This window comes from Aegilops tauschii, chromosome 5, assembly GCF_002575655.3.
Source record: "Aegilops tauschii subsp. strangulata cultivar AL8/78 chromosome 5, Aet v6.0, whole genome shotgun sequence".
Lineage (NCBI taxonomy): Eukaryota > Viridiplantae > Streptophyta > Magnoliopsida > Poales > Poaceae > Aegilops > Aegilops tauschii.
Window position 1 is genome coordinate 38,293,534 of NC_053039.3, and position 19,217 is coordinate 38,312,750.

The following is a 19,217-nucleotide window of genomic DNA, read 5'->3' on the forward strand; positions in this document are numbered from 1 at the left end:
AGTTCGTGGTAAAGGGTTACGTCGATGCAAGCTTTGACACTGATCCAGATGACTCTAAATCTCAATCTGGATACATATTGAAAGTGGGAGCACTTAGCTAGATTAGCTCTCTGTAGACATTGTAGACATAGAAATTTGCAAACTACATACGGATCTGAATGTGGCAGACCCATTGACTAAACCTCTCACACAAGCAAAACATGATCACACCTTAGTACTCTTTGAGTGTTAATCACATGGCAATGTGAACTATATTAACTAACTCTAGTAAACCCTTTGGGTGCTGGTCACATAACGACGTGAAGTATGGGTGTTAATCACATGGTAATGTGAACTATTGATGTTAAATCACATGGCGATGTGAACTACATTATTAACTCTGGTGCAAGTGGGAGACTGAAGGAAATATGCCCTAGAGACAATAATAAAGTTGTTATTTTATATTTCCTTATATCATGATAAATATTTATTATTCATGCTAGAATTGTATTAACCGGAAACTTGATACATGTGTGAATACATAGACAAACAAAGTGTTCCTAGTATGTCAATCAAAGATGGTTAAGTTTCCTAGCCATAGACATGTGTTGTCATTTGATGAATGGGATCACATCATTAGAGAATGATGTGATGGACAAGACCCATCCGTTAGCTTAGCATAATGATCGTTTAGTTTATTGCTATTGCTTTCTTCATGACTTATACATGTTCCTATGACTATGAGATTATGCAACTCCCGAATACCGGAGGAACACCTTGTGTGCTATCAAAATGTCACAACGTAACTGGGTGATTATAAAGATGCTCTACAGGTGTCTCCGAAGGTGTTTGTTGGGTTGGCATAGATCAAGATTAGGATTTGACACTCCGTATATCGGAGAGGTATCTCTGGGCCCTCTCGGTAATGCACATCACTATAAGCCTTGCAAGCAATGTGACTAATGAGTTAGTTGCGAGATGATGCATTACGGAACGAGTAAAGAGACTTGCCGGTAACGAGATTGACCTAGGTATGAGGATACCGACGATCGAATCTCGCGCAAGTAACATACCGATGACAAAGGGAACAACGTATGTTGTTATGCGGTTTGACCGATAAAGATCTTCGTAGAATATGTGGGAGCCAATATGAGCATCCAGGTTCCACTATTGGTTATTGACCAGAGATGAGTCTCGATCATGTCTACATAGTTCTTGAACCCGTAGGGTCCGCACGCTTAACGTTCGATGACGATCGGTATTATGAGTTTATGTGTTTTGATGTACCGAAGGTTGTTCGGAGTCTCGGATGTGATCACGGACATGACGAGGAGTCTCGAAATGGTCAAGACATAGAGAATGATATATTGGACGATGTTATTAGGACACCGGATGAGTTCCAGGGGTCACCAGATAAATATCGGAGTGCCGGAAGGGTTATTGGAACCACCGGAGAAGTAATGGGCCTTATTGGGCCTTGTTACCTCTTGAGCACTGCATTGGTTTTTCCCTTGAAGAGGAAAGGGTGATGCAGTAAAGTAGCGTAAGTATTTCCCTCAGTTTTTGAGAACCAAGGTATCAATCCAATAGGAGACCACGCTCGAGTCCCACACACCTACACAAAACAAATAAGAACCTGGCAACCAACGCGATAAAGGGGTTGTCAATCCCTTCACGGTCACTTACAAGAGTGAGATCTGATAGATATTTTAAGATAATATTTTTGGTATTTTTATGATAAAGACTTAAAGTAAAGAAAGCAAAAATAAACAGTGCCAGAAATAGTTTGTTGACGGGAGATTAATATGGTGGAAAATAGACCCGGGGGCCATAGGTTTCACTAGTGGCTTCTCTCAAGAGCATAAGTATTACAGTGGGTGAACAAATTACTGTCGAGCAATTGATAGAACTGAGCATAGTTATGAGAATATCTAGGTATGATCATGTATATAGGCATCACGTCCGCGACAAGTAGACCGACTCCTGCCTGCATCTACTACTATTACTCCACACATCGACCGCTATCCAGCATGCATCTAGAGTATTAAGTTCATAAGAACGGAGTAACGCTTTAAGCAAGATGACATGATGTAGAGGGATAAACTCATGCAATATGATATAAACCCCATCTTGTTATCCTCGATGGCAACAATACAATACATGCCTTGCTGCCCCTGCTGTCACTGGGAAAGGACACCGCAAGATTGAACCCAAAGCTAAGCACTTCTCCCATTGCAAGAAAGATCAATCTAGTAGGCCAAACCAAACTGATAATTCGAAGAGACTTGCAAACATAACCAATCATACATAAAAGAATTCAGAGAAGATTCAAATATTGTTCATAGATAAACTTGATCATAAACCCACAATTCATCGGTCCTGACAAACACACCGCAAAAGAAGATTACATCGAATAGATCTCCACGAGAATCGTGGAGAACTTTGTATTGAGATCCAAAGAGAGAGAAGAAGCCATCTAGCTAATAACTATGGACCCGAAGGTCTGAGGTAAACTACTCACACATCATCGAAGAGGCTATGGTGTTGATGTAGAAGCCCTCCGTGATCAATGCCCCCTCTGGCAGGACGCCGGAAAAGGCCCCAAGATGGGATCTCACGGGTACAGAAGGTTGTGGCGGTGGAATTAGGTTTTCGTGGATGCCTCTGATGGTTTGGGGGTACGTAGGTATATATAGGAGGAAGAAGTACGTCGGTGGAGCAACGTGGGCCCCACGAGGGTGGAGGGCGGGCCTGGGGGTAGGCACGCCCCCTGCCTCGTTCTCTCCTTGTTGATTTCTTGACGTGGACTCCAAGTCCTCTGGATCACGTTTGTTTCGAAAATCACGTTCCCGAAGGTTTCATTCCGTTTGGACTCCGTTTGATATTCTTTTTCTGCGAAACACTGAAATAGGCAAAAAAACAGCAATTTGGGCTGGGCCTCCGGTTAATAGGTTAGTCCCAAAAATAATATAAAAGTGTATAATAAAGCCCATTAAACATTGCTACCTCTTGAGCACTGCGTTGGTTTTCCCTTGAAGGGAAAGGGTGATGCAGCAAAGTAGCGTAAGTATTTCCCTCAGTTTTTGAGAACCAAGGTATCAATCCAGTAGGAGGCTACGGGCCAGTCCCTCGCACCTACACAAAAATAAATCCTCGCAACCAACGCGATAAGGGGTTGTCAATCCCTACACGGTCACTTACGAGAGTGAGATCTGATAGATATGATAAGATAATATTTTTGGTATTTTTATGATAAAGATGCAAAGTAAAATAAAAGCAAAATAAAAAGCAACAGAAATAGCTAAGTGTTGGAAGATTAATATGATGGAAGATAGACCCGGGGGCCATAGGTTTCACTAGTGGCTTCTCTCAAAAGCATAAGTATTTTACGGTGGGTGAACAAATTACTGTTGAGCAATTGATAGAATTGAGCATAGTTATGAGAATATCTAGGTATGATCATGTATATAGGCATCACGTCCGAGACAAGTAGACCGACTCCTGCCTGCATCTACTACTATTACTCCACACATCGACCGCTATCCAGCATGCATCTAGAGTATTAAGTTCATAAGAACAGAGTAACGCCTTAAGCAAGATGACATGATTTAGAGGGATAAATTCATGCAATATGATAAAAAAACATCTTGTTATCCTCGATGGCAACAATACAATACGTGCCTTGCTGCCCCTACTGTCACTGGGAAAGGACACCGCAAGATTGAACCCAAAGCTAAGCACTTCTCCCATTGCAAGAAATATCAATCTAGTAGGCCAAACCAAACTGATAATTTGAAGAGACTTGCAAAGATAACCAATCATACATAAAAGAATTCAAAAGATTCAAATATTGTTCATAGATAAACTTGATCATAAACCCACAATTCATCGGTCTCAACAAACACACCGCAAAAGAAGATTACATCGAATAGATCTCCACAAGAGAGGGGGAGAACATTGTATTGAGATCCAAAAAGAGAGAAGAAGCCATCTATCTAATAACTATGGACCCGAAGGTCTGAGGTAAACTACTCACACTTCATCGGAGAGGCTATGGTGTTGATGTAGAAGCCCTCCGTGATTGATGCCCCTTCCGGCGGAGCTCCGGAACAGGCCCCAAGATGGGATCTCGTGGGTACAAAAGGTTGCGGCGATGGAATTAGGTTTTTTTGGCTCCGTATCTGATCATTTGGGGGTACGTAGGTATATATAGGAGGAAGGAGTACGTCGGTGGAGCAACGTGGGGCCCACGAGGGTGGAGGGCGTGCCTGGGGGGTAGGCGCGCCCCCCTACCTCGTGGCTTCCTGGAAGCTTCCTTGACGTAGGGTCCAAGTCTCCTGGATCATGTTCGTTCCGAAAATCACGTTCCCGAAGGTTTCATTCCTTTTGGACTCCGTTTGATATTCTTTTTCTGCGAAACTCTGAAATAGGCAAAAAACAACAACTCTCGGCTGGGCCTCCGGTTAATAGGTTAGTCCCAAAAATAATATAAAAGTGAATAATAAAGCCCAATAATGTCCAAAACATAAGATAATATAGCATGGAGCAATAAAAAATTATAGATACATTGGAGACGTATCAAACAACCAAAACAGAATATAATATAGCATGGAACAATAAAAAAATTATAGATACGTTGGAAACGTATCAAGTATCCCCAAGCGTAATTCCTGCTCGTCCTCGAGTAGGTAAATGATAAAAACATAATTTTTGATGTGGAATGCTACTTGGCATAATTTTCAATGTAATTCTATTAATTGTGGTATGAATGTTCAGATCCGAAAGATTCAAGACAAAAGTTTAATATTGACATAAAAATAATAATACTTCAAGCATACTAACTAAGCAATTATGTCTTCTCAAAATAACATGGCCAAAGAAAGTTATCCCTACAAAATCATATAGTCTGGCTATGCTCTATCTTCATCACATAAAGTATTTAATCATGCACAAACCCGATGACAAGCCAAGCAATTGTTTCATACTTTTGGTGTTCTCAAACTTTTTCAATCTTCACGCAATACATGAGCGTGAGCCATGGACATAGCACTATATGTGGAATAGAATGGTGGTTGTGGAGAAGACAAAAAGGGAGAAGATAGTCTCACATCAACTAGGCGTATCAACGGGCTATGGAGATGCCCATCAATAGATATCAATGTGAGTGAGTAGGGATTGCCATGCAATGGATGCACTAGAGCTATAAGTATATGAAAGCTCAACAAAAGAAACTAAGTGGGTGTGCATCCAACTCGCTTGCTCACGAAGACCTAGGGCATTTTGAGGAAGCCCATCATTGGAATATACAAGCCAAGTTCTATAATGAAAATTTCCCACTAGTATATGAAAGTGACAACATAGGAGACTCTCTACCATGAAGATCATGGTGCTACTTTGAAGCACAAGTGTGGTAAAGGGATAGTAGCATTGTCCCTTCTCTCTTTTTCTCTCATTTTTTTATTTGGCCTTTCTCTTCTTTTTTTATGACCTTTCTCTTTTTTTTAGTACGGAGTCTCATCCCGACTTATGGGGGAATCATAGTCTCCATCATCCTTTCCTCACTTGGGACAATGCTCTAATAATGATGATCATCACACTTTTATTTTCTTACAACTCAAGAATTACAACTCAATACTTAGAACAACAATATGACTCTATGTGAATGCCTCCGACGGAGTACCGGGATATGCAATGAATCAAGAGTGACATGTATGAAAGAATTATGAACGGTGGCTTTGCCATAAATACAATGTCAACTACATGATCATGCAAAGCAATATGACAATGATGGAGCGTGTCATAGCAAACGGAATGGTGGTAAGTTGCATGGCAATATATCTCGGAATGGCTATGGAAGTGCCATGATAGGTAGGTATGGTGGCTGTTTTGAGGAAGGTATATGGTGGGTTTATGATACCGGCGAAAAGTGCGCGGTATTAGAGAGGCTAGCAATGGTGGAAGGATGAGAGTGCATATAATCCATGGACTCAACATTAGTCATAAAGAACTCATATACTTGTTGCAAAAATCTATTAGTTATCAAAACAAAGTATTACGCGCATGCTCCTAGGGGGATAGATTGGTAGGAAAAGACCATCGCTCGTCCTCGACCGCCACTCATAAGGAAGACAATCAATAAATAAATCATGCTCCGACTTCATCACATAACGGTTCACCATACGTGCATGCTACGGGAATCACAAACTTTAACACAAGTATTTCTCAAATTCAAAACTACTCAACTAGCATGACTCTAATATTACCATCCTCATATCTCAAAACAATTATCAAGCATCAAACTTCTCATAGTATTCAACACACTCATAAGATTTTTTTTACTAATCTTGAATGCCTATCATAATTAAAGCAAATTACCACGCTGTTTTGTGGGACTCTCAAAATAATATAAGTGAAGCATGAGAGAACAATAGTTTCTATAAAACAAATCCACCACTGTGCTCTAAAAGATATAAGTGATGCACTAGAGCAAAAACTATATAGCTCAAAAGATATAAGTGAAGCACATAGAGTATTCTAACAAATTCCGAATCAAGTGTGTCTCTCTCAAAAGGTGTGTACAGCAAGGATGATTGTGGCAAACTAACAAATAAAGACTCAAATCATACAAGACCCTCCAAGCAAAACACATATCATGTGGTGAATAAAAATATAGCTCCAAGTAAATTTACCGATGGATGAGGACAAAAGAGGGGATGCCTTCCGGGGCATCCCCAAGCTTTGGCTTTTTGGTGTCCTTAGATTATCTTGGGGTGCCATGGGCATCCCCAAGCTTAGGCTCTTGCCACTCCTTGTTCCATACTCCATCAAATCTTTACCCAAAACTTGAAAACTTCACAACACAAAACTTAACAGAAAATCTCGTGAGCTCCGTTAGCGAAAGAAAACAAAACACCACTTCAAGGTACTGTAACAAACTCATTCTTTATTTATATTGGTGTTAAACCTACTGTATTCCAACTTCTCTATGGTTTATAAAATATTTTACTAGCCATAGATTCATCGAAATAAGCAAACAACACACACAAAACAGAATCTGTCAAAAATAGAACAGTCTGTAGTAATCTGTAACTAACGCAAACTTCTGGACCTCAAAAAATTATACCAAAATAGGAAGACCTAAATAATTTGTTTATTGATCTTCTGCAATTGTAATAAATATTTTATCACGTTCTGGTGATTTTTAACAATTGTTTTCGTGAACAGAAAGTTTCTGGAATTTTCAGCAAGATCAAATAAATATCATCCAAGAAGATCCTATAGGTTTAACTTGGCACAAACACTAATTAAAACGCAAAAAAAATCTAACCAGAGGCTAGATCAAAGATTTATTCCTAAACAGAAGCAAAAAGCAAAAAAAACTAAAAATAAAATTGGGTTGCCTCCCAACAAGCGCTATCGTTTAACGCCCCTAGCTAGGCATAAAAGCAAGGATAGATCTAGGGATTGCCATCTTTGGTAGGCAATCCATAAGTGGATCTCATAATAGATTCATAAGGTAATTTTATTTTCTTTCTAGGGAAGTGTTCCATGCCTTTCCTTAACGGAAATTGGAATCTAATATTCCCTTCCTTCATATCAATGATTGCACCAATCGTTCTAAGGAAAGGTCTATACCAAGAATAATAGGACATGAAGGATTGCAATCTATATCAAGAACAATAAAATCTACGGGCACATAATTCCTATTTGAAACAATAAGAACATCATTAATTCTTCCCATAGGTTTTTTAATAGTGGAATCCGCAAGGTGTAAGTTTAAAGAGCAATCATCAAATTCGCGGAAACCTAACAAATCACACAAAGTTTTTGGAATCGTGGAAACACTAGCACCCAAATCACACAAAGCATAGCATTCATGATCTTTAATTTTAATTTTAATAGTAGGGTCCCACTCATCATAGAGTTTTCTAGGGATAGAAACTTCCAACTCAAGTTTTTCTTCATAAGATTGCATCAAAGCATCAACGATATGTTTGGTAAAAGCTTTATTTTGACTATAAGCATGAGGAGAATTTAGCACGGATTGCAACAAGGAAATACAATCTATCAAAGAGAAATTATCATAATTAAATTCCTTAAAATCCAAAATAGTGGGTTCATTGATATCTAAAGTTTTAACTTCTTCAATCCCACTTTTACAAATTTTCGAGTCAAGATCTAAAAACTCTGAATTTTTTGAACGCCTTCTAGGTAAAGGTGGATCATCTCCAGTCCCATCATTATCAAGATTCATATTGCAAAACAAAGATTTAATAGGGGACACATCAATAACTTTTAGATCTTCATCTTTATTCTCACAAAAATTAGAAGAACAAACTTTCACAAAGCAATCTTTCTTAGCACGCATCCTAGCGGTTCTTTCTTTGCATTCATCAATGGAAATTCTCATAGCTTTGAGAGACTCATTGATATCATGCTTAGGAGGAATAGATCTAAGTTTCAAAGAATCAACATCAAGAGAAATTATATCAACGTTCCTAGCCAATTCATCAACTTTAAGCAATTTTTCTTCAAGCAAAGCATTAAAATTCTTTTGCGAATTCATAAACTCATTAACACTAGTCTCAAATTTAGAAGGCATATTAATAAAATTTCCATAAGAATTGTTTTAGGAACTACCATAATTGTTAGAGGAATTACTAGGATACGACCTAGGATTAAAGTTTCCTCTATACGCGTTGTTACCAAAATTATTCCTACCAACAAAATTCACATCCATAGATTCATTATTATTCTCAATCAAAGTAGACAAAGGCATATCATTAGGATCAGAAGAAACACTCTTAGTAGCAAATAATTTCATAAGTTCATCCATCTTTCCACTCAAAACATTAATTTCTTCTATCGCATGCACTTTTTTATTAGTAGATCTTTCAGTGTGCCATTGAGAATAATTAACCATAATATTATCTAGGAGTTTAGTAGCTTCTCCTAAAGTGATTTCCATAAAAGTGCCTCCCGCGGCCGAATCTAAAAGATTTCTAGAAGCAAAATTCAATCCGGCATAGAAAATTTGTATAATCATCCACAAATTCAAACCATGAGTAGGGCAATTACGTATCATTAATTTCATTCTCTCCCAAGCTTGTGCAACATGTTCATGATCAAGTTGCTTAAAATTCATGATATCGTTTCTAAGAGAGATGATTTTAGTGGGGGGAAATACTTAGAGATAAAAGCATCTTTGCACTTATTCCATGAATCAATACTATTTTTAGGCAAAGACGAAAACCAAGCTTTAGCACGATCTCTAAGTGAAAAAGGAAATAGCTTCAATTTAACAATATCATTGTCCACATCTTTCTTCTTTTGCATATCACACAAATCAACAAAGCTATTTAGATGGGTAGCGACATCTTCACTAGGAAGGCCGGCGAATTGATCTTTCATGACAAGATTCAACAAAGCAGTATTAATTTCACAAGACTCAATATCGGTAAGAGGAGCAATCGGAGTGCTAAGAAAATCATTGTTGTTGGTATTGGTAAAGTCACACAATTTAGTATTGTCTTGAGCCATAGTGACAGGCAAGCAATCCAACACACGAGCAAACAAGAAGTGAGCGAAAAAGAGGCGAACGGAAAAGAGAGGGCGGATAAAACGGCAAGGGTGAAGTGGGGGAGAGGAAAACGAGAGGCAAATGGCAAATAATGTAATGCGAGGGATAAGGGTTTGTGATGGGTACTTGGTATGTTGACTTTTGCGTATAGTCCCCGGTAACGGCGCCAGAAATCCTTCTTGCTACCTCTTGAGCACTGCGTTGGTTTTCCCTTGAAGAGGAAAGGTTGATGCAGTAAAGTAGCGTAAGTATTTCCCTCAGTTTTTCAGAACCAAGGTATCAATCCAGTAGGAGACCACGCTCGAGTCCCACGCACCTACACAAAACAAATAAGAACCTCGCAATCAACGCGATAAAGGGGTTGTCAATCCCTTCACGGTCACTTACGAGAGTGAGATCTGATAGATATGATAAGATAATATTTTTGGTATTTTTATGATAAAGATTAAAAGTAAAGAAAGCAAAAATAAACAGCACCAGAAATAGTTTGTTGATGGGAGATTAATATGGTGGAAAATAGACCCAGGGGCCATAGGTTTCACTAGTGGCTTCTCTCAAGAGCATAAGTATTACAGTGGGTGAACAAATTACTGTCGAGCAATTGATAGAACTGAGCATAGTTATGAGAATATCTAGGTATGATCATGTATATAGGCATCACGTCCGCGACAAGTAGACCGACTCCTGCCTGCATCTACTACTATTACTCCACACATCGACCGCTATCCAGCATGCATCTAGAGTATTAAGTTCATAAGAACGGAGTAACGCTTTAAGCAAGATGACATGATGTAGAGGGATAAACTCATGCAATATGATATAAACCCCATCTTGTTATCCTCGATGGCAACAATACAATACATGCCTTGCTGCCCCTGCTGTCACTGGGAAAGGACACCGCAAGATTGAACCCAAAGCTAAGCACTTCTCCCATTGCAAGAAAGATCAATCTAGTAGGCCAAACCAAACTGATAATTCGAAGAGACTTGCAAACATAACCAATCATACATAAAAGAATTCAGAGAAGATTCAAATATTGTTCATAGATAAACTTGATCATAAACCCACAATTCATCGGTCCTGACAAACACACCGCAAAAGAAGATTACATCGAATAGATCTCCACGAGAATCGTGGAGAACTTTGTATTGAGATCCAAAGAGAGAGAAGAAGCCATCTAGCTAATAACTATGGACCCAAAGGTCTGAGGTAAACTACTCACACATCATCGAAGAGGCTATGGTGTTGATGTAGAAGCCCTCCGTGATCAATGCCCCCTCTGGCAGGACGCCGGAAAAGGCCCCAAGATGGGATCTCACGGGTACAGAAGGTTGTGGCGGTGGAATTAGGTTTTCGTGGATGCCTCTGATGGTTTGGGGGTACGTAGGTATATATAGGAGGAAGAAGTACGTCGGTGGAGCAACGTGGGCCCCACGAGGGTGGAGGGCACGCCTGCGGGGGTAGGCGTGCCCCCCTGCCTCGTGCTCTCCTCGTTGATTTCTTGACGTGGACTCCAAGTCCTCTAGATCACTTTTGTTCCGAAAATCACGTTCCCGAAGGTTTCATTCCGTTTGGACTCCGTTTGATATTCGTTTTCTGCGAAACACTGAAATAGGCAAATAAACAGCAATTTGGGCTGGTCCTCCGGTTAATAGGTTAGTCCCAAAAATAATATAAAAGTGTATAATAAAGCCATTAAACATCCAAAACAGAATATAATATAGCATGGAACAATCAAAAATTATAGATACGTTGGAGACGATCAGGCCTAGGGGAGAGAGAGAGAGAGGGGCAGCCAAGGGCTGGCCGTGCGCCCCCCATGGGCCTAGTCCGAATTAGACTAGGGGGAGGGGCGGCGCCCCCTCCTTCCTTCTCTTTCCCCTCTCCTTCCTTCTTCTCCTAGTGGGACTAGGAAAGGGGGGATCCAACTCCTACTTGGAGTAGGATTGCCCCCCTTGGGCGCGCCCTATGAGGGCCGGCCAGCCTCCCCCTTGCTCCTTTATATACGGGGGTAGGGGGTGCTCGATAGACACAAAAGTTGATTGTTTAGCCATGTGCGGTGCCCCCCTCCATAGATTTCCACCTCGGTCATATCGTTGTAGTGCTTAGGCGAAGCCCTGCGTCGGTAACTTCATCATCACCGTCATCATGCCGTCGTGATGACGAAACTCTCCCTCGGCCTTAGCTGGATCAAGAGTTCGAGGGACGTCACCGAGCTGAACGTGTGCAGATCCCGGAGGTGCCGTGCGTTCGGTACTTGATCGGTTGGATCGCGAAGACGTTCGACTACATCAACTGCGTTACTTAACGCTTCCGCTTTCGGTCTACAAGGGTACGTGGACACACTCTCCCGCTCGTTGTTATGCATCACATAGATAGATATTGCGTGATCATAGGTAAAAAATTTGAAATACTGCGTTTTCCCCAACAGCATGTTCTGTCTTAAACTGTTCCAGAATGTCATTTGTTTCATAGGAAGATTTCGAAAGACACCCACTTAGCTCCTAGCCTTATTTTATCGGTTTGGGAAAGTAATTCTCAGTCTCTCCTTGCAACTACACTCCTTATTTGTATTTTTACACAACTCAATTGAAGAGAAAACATTTCCCAACTTGAAACTTTGGCTGTTTCACATATGATTTAGTGAAATGTTTAAAGTTGAACTTCACGTCCTCATCATCTAAATAAGAGAAGTCACATAATTCATCATCTGAATTTTGCTCTTTGGTCACCTGCTTCCCTTTCCCTTTCAGTCTCCCTTTCTTCTTCTCATCATCATCATCATCATCATCATTTAAATCTTTCTCCACCAAGTCTGCATCCCCATCTTCCATGTTATAATTAATAATTGTCAACCAAATCTTCTAGAACATAATCCGAGTCATCAAACTCAGATTCACTGGTTACATCTTCTTCTTCCTCTCTACTAGCTCTGGTCCTCCTGCATATGCATACTAATGGTATAAGTTATCCTAATGCTCGCATTTATCCTAAATTTATTTCAGAATTTCCAGCGATTTGCATTCAGTGGGAGGAAACGTTCCCGTCGACTAGAAGACGTCTACAGTGATTTCGTAAAATCTCAAGATGATATGTTGGCTCAGTGTTTCGGAGGTGCTCATAAGGGTAGGATGTGTGTATGTTCATAGGGGTGAGTGGATGCGCGTATATATGAACACTTGCGTCTATACCATGTTAAAGAAAAGTTATCCTCAACACTAACAAAACTCGTCCTTTGCTCTAAGTTAACGTTCTCTGTGTCCTTCATTGGGCTCATGACAAAAGGTAGATTAGCACTAGGGCTGGCAATCACATCATCCCTCTCCCGAGCATGTACAGTCGCATATGACAAATATGACCCCTCAAACATCCACGGATACGTCCGGAGGAACAATGATGATTGTCTTTCTTCGTCTTGATGCAGTGTTTGTAGTCATCGTAGGTGGTCTATGGATCTGGTGTTCTTTGTACTGTCATGATACGTATATGTTTTTTTACTGCCGTGACAGACGATGAATATATTGGAGGTTTTTTTTAAGGAAAACTCAATTTTTGGAAGTAATAAAAACAAGATCTACAAAACCACATAAGTTTTGGTAAATCAGTACAAATCGGAGGTACGAGCACATTCCGCATATAGAGGGAATATGTCATTCCCTAGAACGAGTAGGTTCTCGTTCCTCGACCCAACCAAACAATGGAATGACCCCTGGGAACAGAACGGACACGTTACGTTCCACCTGATGACTCGAACCAAACACACCCCTACGTGATGAGTTCCTCTCGGAAAAAACAAGTCTTTGCCTGCGCCGACTCCTTCCGCCCAGCGCCCGCCTCTTGCCCCATGCGCTACGTCCAGTTTTGATCCGCCGCCGCCCCTGCCTTCCTGCCCGCCTCCCTCCCCATCGGGTGCTGCCCCTCCTCGCCGTCGACTTCCGGAGCTGCCTCCCTCCCCGTCCAGTGCCCTCCTCCTTCTCCGCCTCCCTCCCCTGTCCAGCGCCTCCGGTACCGACGCTAGCCTGGACGAACAGCGCCGAAGCTTCAGCAACGGGTTTGATTGGATTGTTTCAAGGAAAACCAAGAAAAGGTAAGTGTTTTCCCTGCTTATTAAGTATACACATCAGTATTGTGATGCCAAGGATCTTAACTAATTGCTCTCCTCGCCAAAAAAAAGCTAAAAAAAGGATCTTAACTAATTGCTCAAAAAATAGGATCTTCACTAATTAGATTATTCGTTGTTAATCTGCAAAAACTAGGTCATTATCTAGTGTTTGTAGCAGCCACGAAACTGATATTTTGGGGATGTATTAGAGTATCATAGCTGCCATCCATCTATGTAGTGGGCTGCACAACTTCAAGTTTGTAGAAAACACTAAATTTGATTGCTGTAAAATAACTTACATGTCCCACACTCTTTTGTGCTTTCTTGAGTTAGTTCAGATGTTGCTTCATGATTCTAGTATGTTAATCTTCAAATCTGGATTTTCGTGATTTTGTTCTGTTTACCTTGCTGAAGAACTGAAGATATTGTATAGTTTATCTATATTCAACCATTTGCATCATCAATTTTCCAACCGAAGGAACTCTGAGACCACAGTCCGTGATTCGATCCCTCCTATTGGTAAGTAATTTCCCCATCTTTGCCTTTCCTTTCATCTTTTTGAAGTCGACGAGCAACCAGATCTCATTCTCTCTCATCTTTTCTTCTAAAATCTGAGCTGTTGATTCCATCAATTGAATCGGGCCAGCTAATACTAATAGAAGTGGTTTTCTTTTTGTATGTGTTGATTGCATCTCAGACCTTGCTTGGGCATTGAAGATGCATAGCAGCAGCAGGGGGCACGATATCATGCCTAGGGAGGTCAGCAAGAGGAGTAGGATACACATGGCCAATGCACGAGATGGTTGCGGCGCGTCACTTCCATACGAGATGATCATAGAGGTGCTGCAGTGGCTCCCCGTCAAATCCGTCTACCGCTTCCGGGCCGTTTGCCGGTCCTGGGCTGCGCTGCTCTCCTCCGATGAATTCCGCCGCACCCACATGGCAGCAGCTAAGGCCACGAGATGGTGGGCACCACCACCACAGATGCTACACATCTCACCCACCGCCACATTCGACTCTACCGCGGTTTACTCGTGCTCCTTATCGCCATCATCACCATTAGGTTGCCCCAGAGATCACGGGGACCTACTGTTCACCATCGATGGTGCCCGTGGCAATTGTGTGGAAGTAGTGACACCAGCGCCGTGCCACGGCCTGACTCTCCTCTACGATGCTCTTGACCCAGCCTACTACATCTGCAATGCGGCCACACGGGCTGCCACGCGTCTGCCACCTTCCACTGATGAACGGGCATCCAGGTCCGCTGCTGGGCTGGGGTTTGATTCCCGTGCAGAGGAGTACAAGGTGGTGAGGTTGATCAATAGGGTGTTTACTCAGAAGGACTTGGTGAGGTGTGAGATTTACACGCCTGGAGGCCGCTTCGGGGATCACTGGAGACCACCTGCCGGAGGAATACCCTCCAGCTTGCATCAGTTTGTATATGCCGCTGTTACTAATGCGGCATTAAACAAATTACCTCCTGTATTTGCAAACGGTTGCCTGCACTTTTTGATGAAACCGGCCTCTTTCATCACGACACCGAGTGTTGCTGTTGTATCCTTCTCGGTCACGGCTGAGACCTTCACATGTCTCCGGTCACCACCTTTCTGGGTACCAGGAGCAGAGCCAGCCTCCAGGAATTGGTCATCAGGAGAGCAACTAGTGGAGATGGATGACCAACTATGTTTGGTCCGAGACACTCGCAAGACAATCCCTTATGCTAACACTTTGGAGATCTCGAGGCTGTCGGACTGTAGCTCTGGTGACTGGTTACTGAGTCATCAGATCAATTTGTCGGGCCACCTGGCAAGAGATTTAGGCCAGTCGCAAATGCTGAGAATTATTGGATCTTTTGGCATCAATAGCAGGCCGCCAAGGAAGAAGATAATCATCACTAGTAGCAAGCACAAGATTTTTGACAAGTAGCAGAAAATGGTTCACACCTATGACCCTAGGTCTGAGGTTCTAGAAACCATTCTTTCAATCATGGAGACACACTCAACTCCACAGTATGTAGTATGTGTACCATAGTTCAAGATTCAGTTTCATTCAGGAGACCCTCGCTCCCGTGCATAAAACAGATGAAGAGATAGCCTTATCATCTGACCTGGCTAAGGTGACTGGAGAGATCCTACTCCGCCTCCCAGCTAAATCAGCGATACACTCCAAGTTTGTGTGCAAGCAGTGGTCCAGATTGATTGAGAGTGAAAAATTCATTCAGTCATACTTTCAGCATAAGAACATGGACAAAAGACCTAAGGTCATGCTTGTGGTCAAGGGCACTGGACAATTGGGCTTCATTTTTGCTCCCTTAAATAAATGCCTCCAAGAAGCTCCTAGTAACACTAGATTACTTGATACAAAGGGGGTTTGCTCCAAGCCTTGCCATGGGCTGAATTTGATAAGCACCGAGACGAAGGACTATCTCTGCAACCCATGTACAGGTTTCCACAAGGGCTACTCGCTAGGGCCAAGTTTGCTGCGGAGAATGCCTAAAACAGAAGAGCATGCTTTCACAGTCGGCAATAGGAATGTTGGCCTGACTTTCGATCCTTCGACTCATCAACATGTTATCATGGCAATCTTCTATCGCCGGAAGGACTTCAAATCTCGTCAATATGACCTGACATGCACGTTATGCTGGTGTAACTCTGGGGATCCTGCCCAACTGAACTCGGTACCGCCTCTGCCTGTGAATGACATGCCGCCGGCCTATGTTGATGGAATGCTGTACTGGATGAATGAACCAAGGTTGGGACAGAGCTGCGAATGGGCCATTCTCTCTTTCAACCTTGCTACAAGAACCTTTGATGTCGTCCTGTGCCCTTCGTGGTTTGCAAGATGGAATAGCAGAAACCGCTGTCTTGCATTTGTTGTGGAACTGGAGGGATTATTGTGTGCTGTTCTAGCAGACCCAGTGGCAAACAGATTAGATGTATGGAAGCTAGAGCATGGCCAATGGGGAAGAGCATACACAATTGACCTCGAGGCATGTCCTGATTATTCCCTTAAGACAACTGTTGTCGTGCCATTAGCTGTTGACCCTGATTATGGGAGGATCCTGCTCAACATTGGGCGTAAAATAGGGTTGTATGATCCAGTAAATCAGACAATTCAAAGTTTGTATTCACTTGATCAGGCGCCGGTTCCTTTTGTTCCTATGTTATATGAGGAGAGCTTGGCATATTACTCCCGTGTGCCCAAAAAAGTTTTGTTGTGGTGATACATTTTCAAGGCACCTACCTTCTTTACATAAAATATCTCTGTAATAGCTTTCCTGCATGCACGGTTGGCGAACTGAAACACCGAAGCTTTGATAATGTAATAATATTATGAAACATCTTTAGCATGTAACTGGCAACTCTCTGTCTGATGTTCCTTCTTAGTGTGAAGTATATAATTTCGCCTTTTGAAATTTGATGATGTGTTCCCAACGTTTATGTTATCTGCAGAAACAAGAGGATGAGGATATTTGTCATCCTTGTATTACGAATATTTCTGATAATGTCTTGTCTTGTTTGATGCATTGCCTGATATGCTATTTTGCCTTAGGTGGGAGGTGCCGTGTTCAGTTGTCATTGCACTAACAAAATACTAGTCTTTATTTGTTAACTGGATTGAGGAGTATTGATCTTATACTGGTCCTGCAAAACATGTTGAGCTCTCAGATTTGCGCTCTGTTATCTGAAGAAGCGTCGAAGAGTTTTCAGATATACTACCTCTGTAACTTGTGTTATCTGATGTTTTTAGGTCTATGAAGTGTGAAAAAACGTCTTACATTAAGTTAGAGAGGGAGAAGCTCCCAATTCTTCAGAAAATGGTTTACCTCGCTTCATCTTCATATCATTATGCTCGTTGTCCTAGATCTACCTTACACTTTTTTCCACTTGTAATTTACTCCCTCCGTCCAGTGTCAAAAAACGTCTTACGTTATGGGACGGAGGGAGTACTGTTTAATCTCTTACTGTCAACTAAGGCCTGGGAGAGTGTTAAAAAAACCCAAGGCTTGAGAGATATAGAACATGTAATGGAGCAGTCAGACTTGTACTCCATACTTGCCCCATTGCCCGCGGCCTGTTCATCAGGAAGTGCAGAGGAGCCAGGTCTATTTGATTAGTTCGTCCTCTAATCCTCTAGCTTTTAGAATGCAAATTTATTGTGTGAATTTTTCTCCACAATGAAGCCCTCGACGATTGCAAGCATGCCATGAACGACTTTGCATAAGTCTTGCTGTGCTAATGAATTTTCACTACGAAATGACATTGTCGAACTCCGAAAATGCGAACCCACCCAGAACCCTGTTTGTCCCGCCCGCTCTAGAACCATCTACCCCACATTCATGTCGGGCAGAGTGGACATGACCGTACGGCCGCTTATCCGCATTCATGTCGGCTAACCGGCGCGGCGATCGAGAAGGCTACTCGGTCTATTGCCCGCTTTGAAGCAGCGTCGGCCTGCCTGCCCCGGCTATTTAAGCAGCTGGCCGGCACGGCGCAAGCCCTAAGAACATACTTTCAGCCATACTTTCAGCATAGGAACATACCTAAGGTCATGCTTGTTTTCAAGGGCACTGGACGATTTGGCTTCAGTTTTGCTCCATTGAATAAATGCCTCCAAGAAGCTCCTAGTCACAGTACATTGCTTGATACAAAGGTGGTTTGCTCCAAGCCTTGCCATGGGCTGAACTTGGTAAGCACCGAGACGAACGACTATCTCTGCAATCCATGTACAGGTTTCCACAGGGGTTACTTTAACCTGGTGCCAAAGCTGCACCTTCCCTCGAGAATGCCTAAAGCAGAGGAGCATGCTTTTACAGTCGGCAATAAAAATGTTGGCTTGACATTCAGCCCTTCGATTCGTGAACATGTTATCGTGGAACATTTTAAAGTTTGTATTCACTTGATCAGGTGCCGGTTGCCAGTAGTGCACACCAAAAGTTTCTTGATATGCCTTCAACTTCATCAGGGAATAGTTCGACATGCTCCAAAGAAGACTCAGTGGCGGAGATGAATAGAATGGACTCTAAAATGATTCCTTTTGTTCCATTGTTATATGAGGAGAGCTTGGCATCTTACACCCGTGTGGCATCTTACACCCTTCTTTATATGAAATATCTATTTGTGATATCTTGCCTGCATGTTTGAGAACTGAAACACCAAGCTTTGGTCATGTAATAGTATTAAACATTTTTTATTGTGAGTATATCATTTCGCTTTCGAAATATATTGACGCGTTCCAAATGTTTATGTTATCTGCACAAATAAGGGGGTAATCATATCTGTTATCTTTGTATTACGGATACTTCTGACAATGTCTTGTTATGTTTGTTGCTTGCCTGGTCTGCTATTATGCTTTACGTGGGAGTTGCCATGTTCAGTTTCTCATTGCTCCAACAAATACTACTACTTTTTATCTGTCAATGCACTGAGTATTGAGCTTGTGCTGGTCCTGAAAAACATTAAGTACTTGCATTGTTCTTTTATCTCATGTAGAGCACCGATCTGAAGCTTGTTTAAATACTCTCTCCGTCCCAAAATAAGTGTCTCAACTTTATAC

General features: G+C 41.9%; 1 pseudogene; it reads left to right on the forward strand.

The window, feature by feature from the left end:
• The first annotated feature begins 14,378 nt into the window (after positions 1-14,378).
• LOC109735135 (uncharacterized) lies at positions 14,379-18,805 on the forward strand (annotated as a pseudogene).
• Positions 18,806-19,217: the final 412 nt, after the last annotated feature.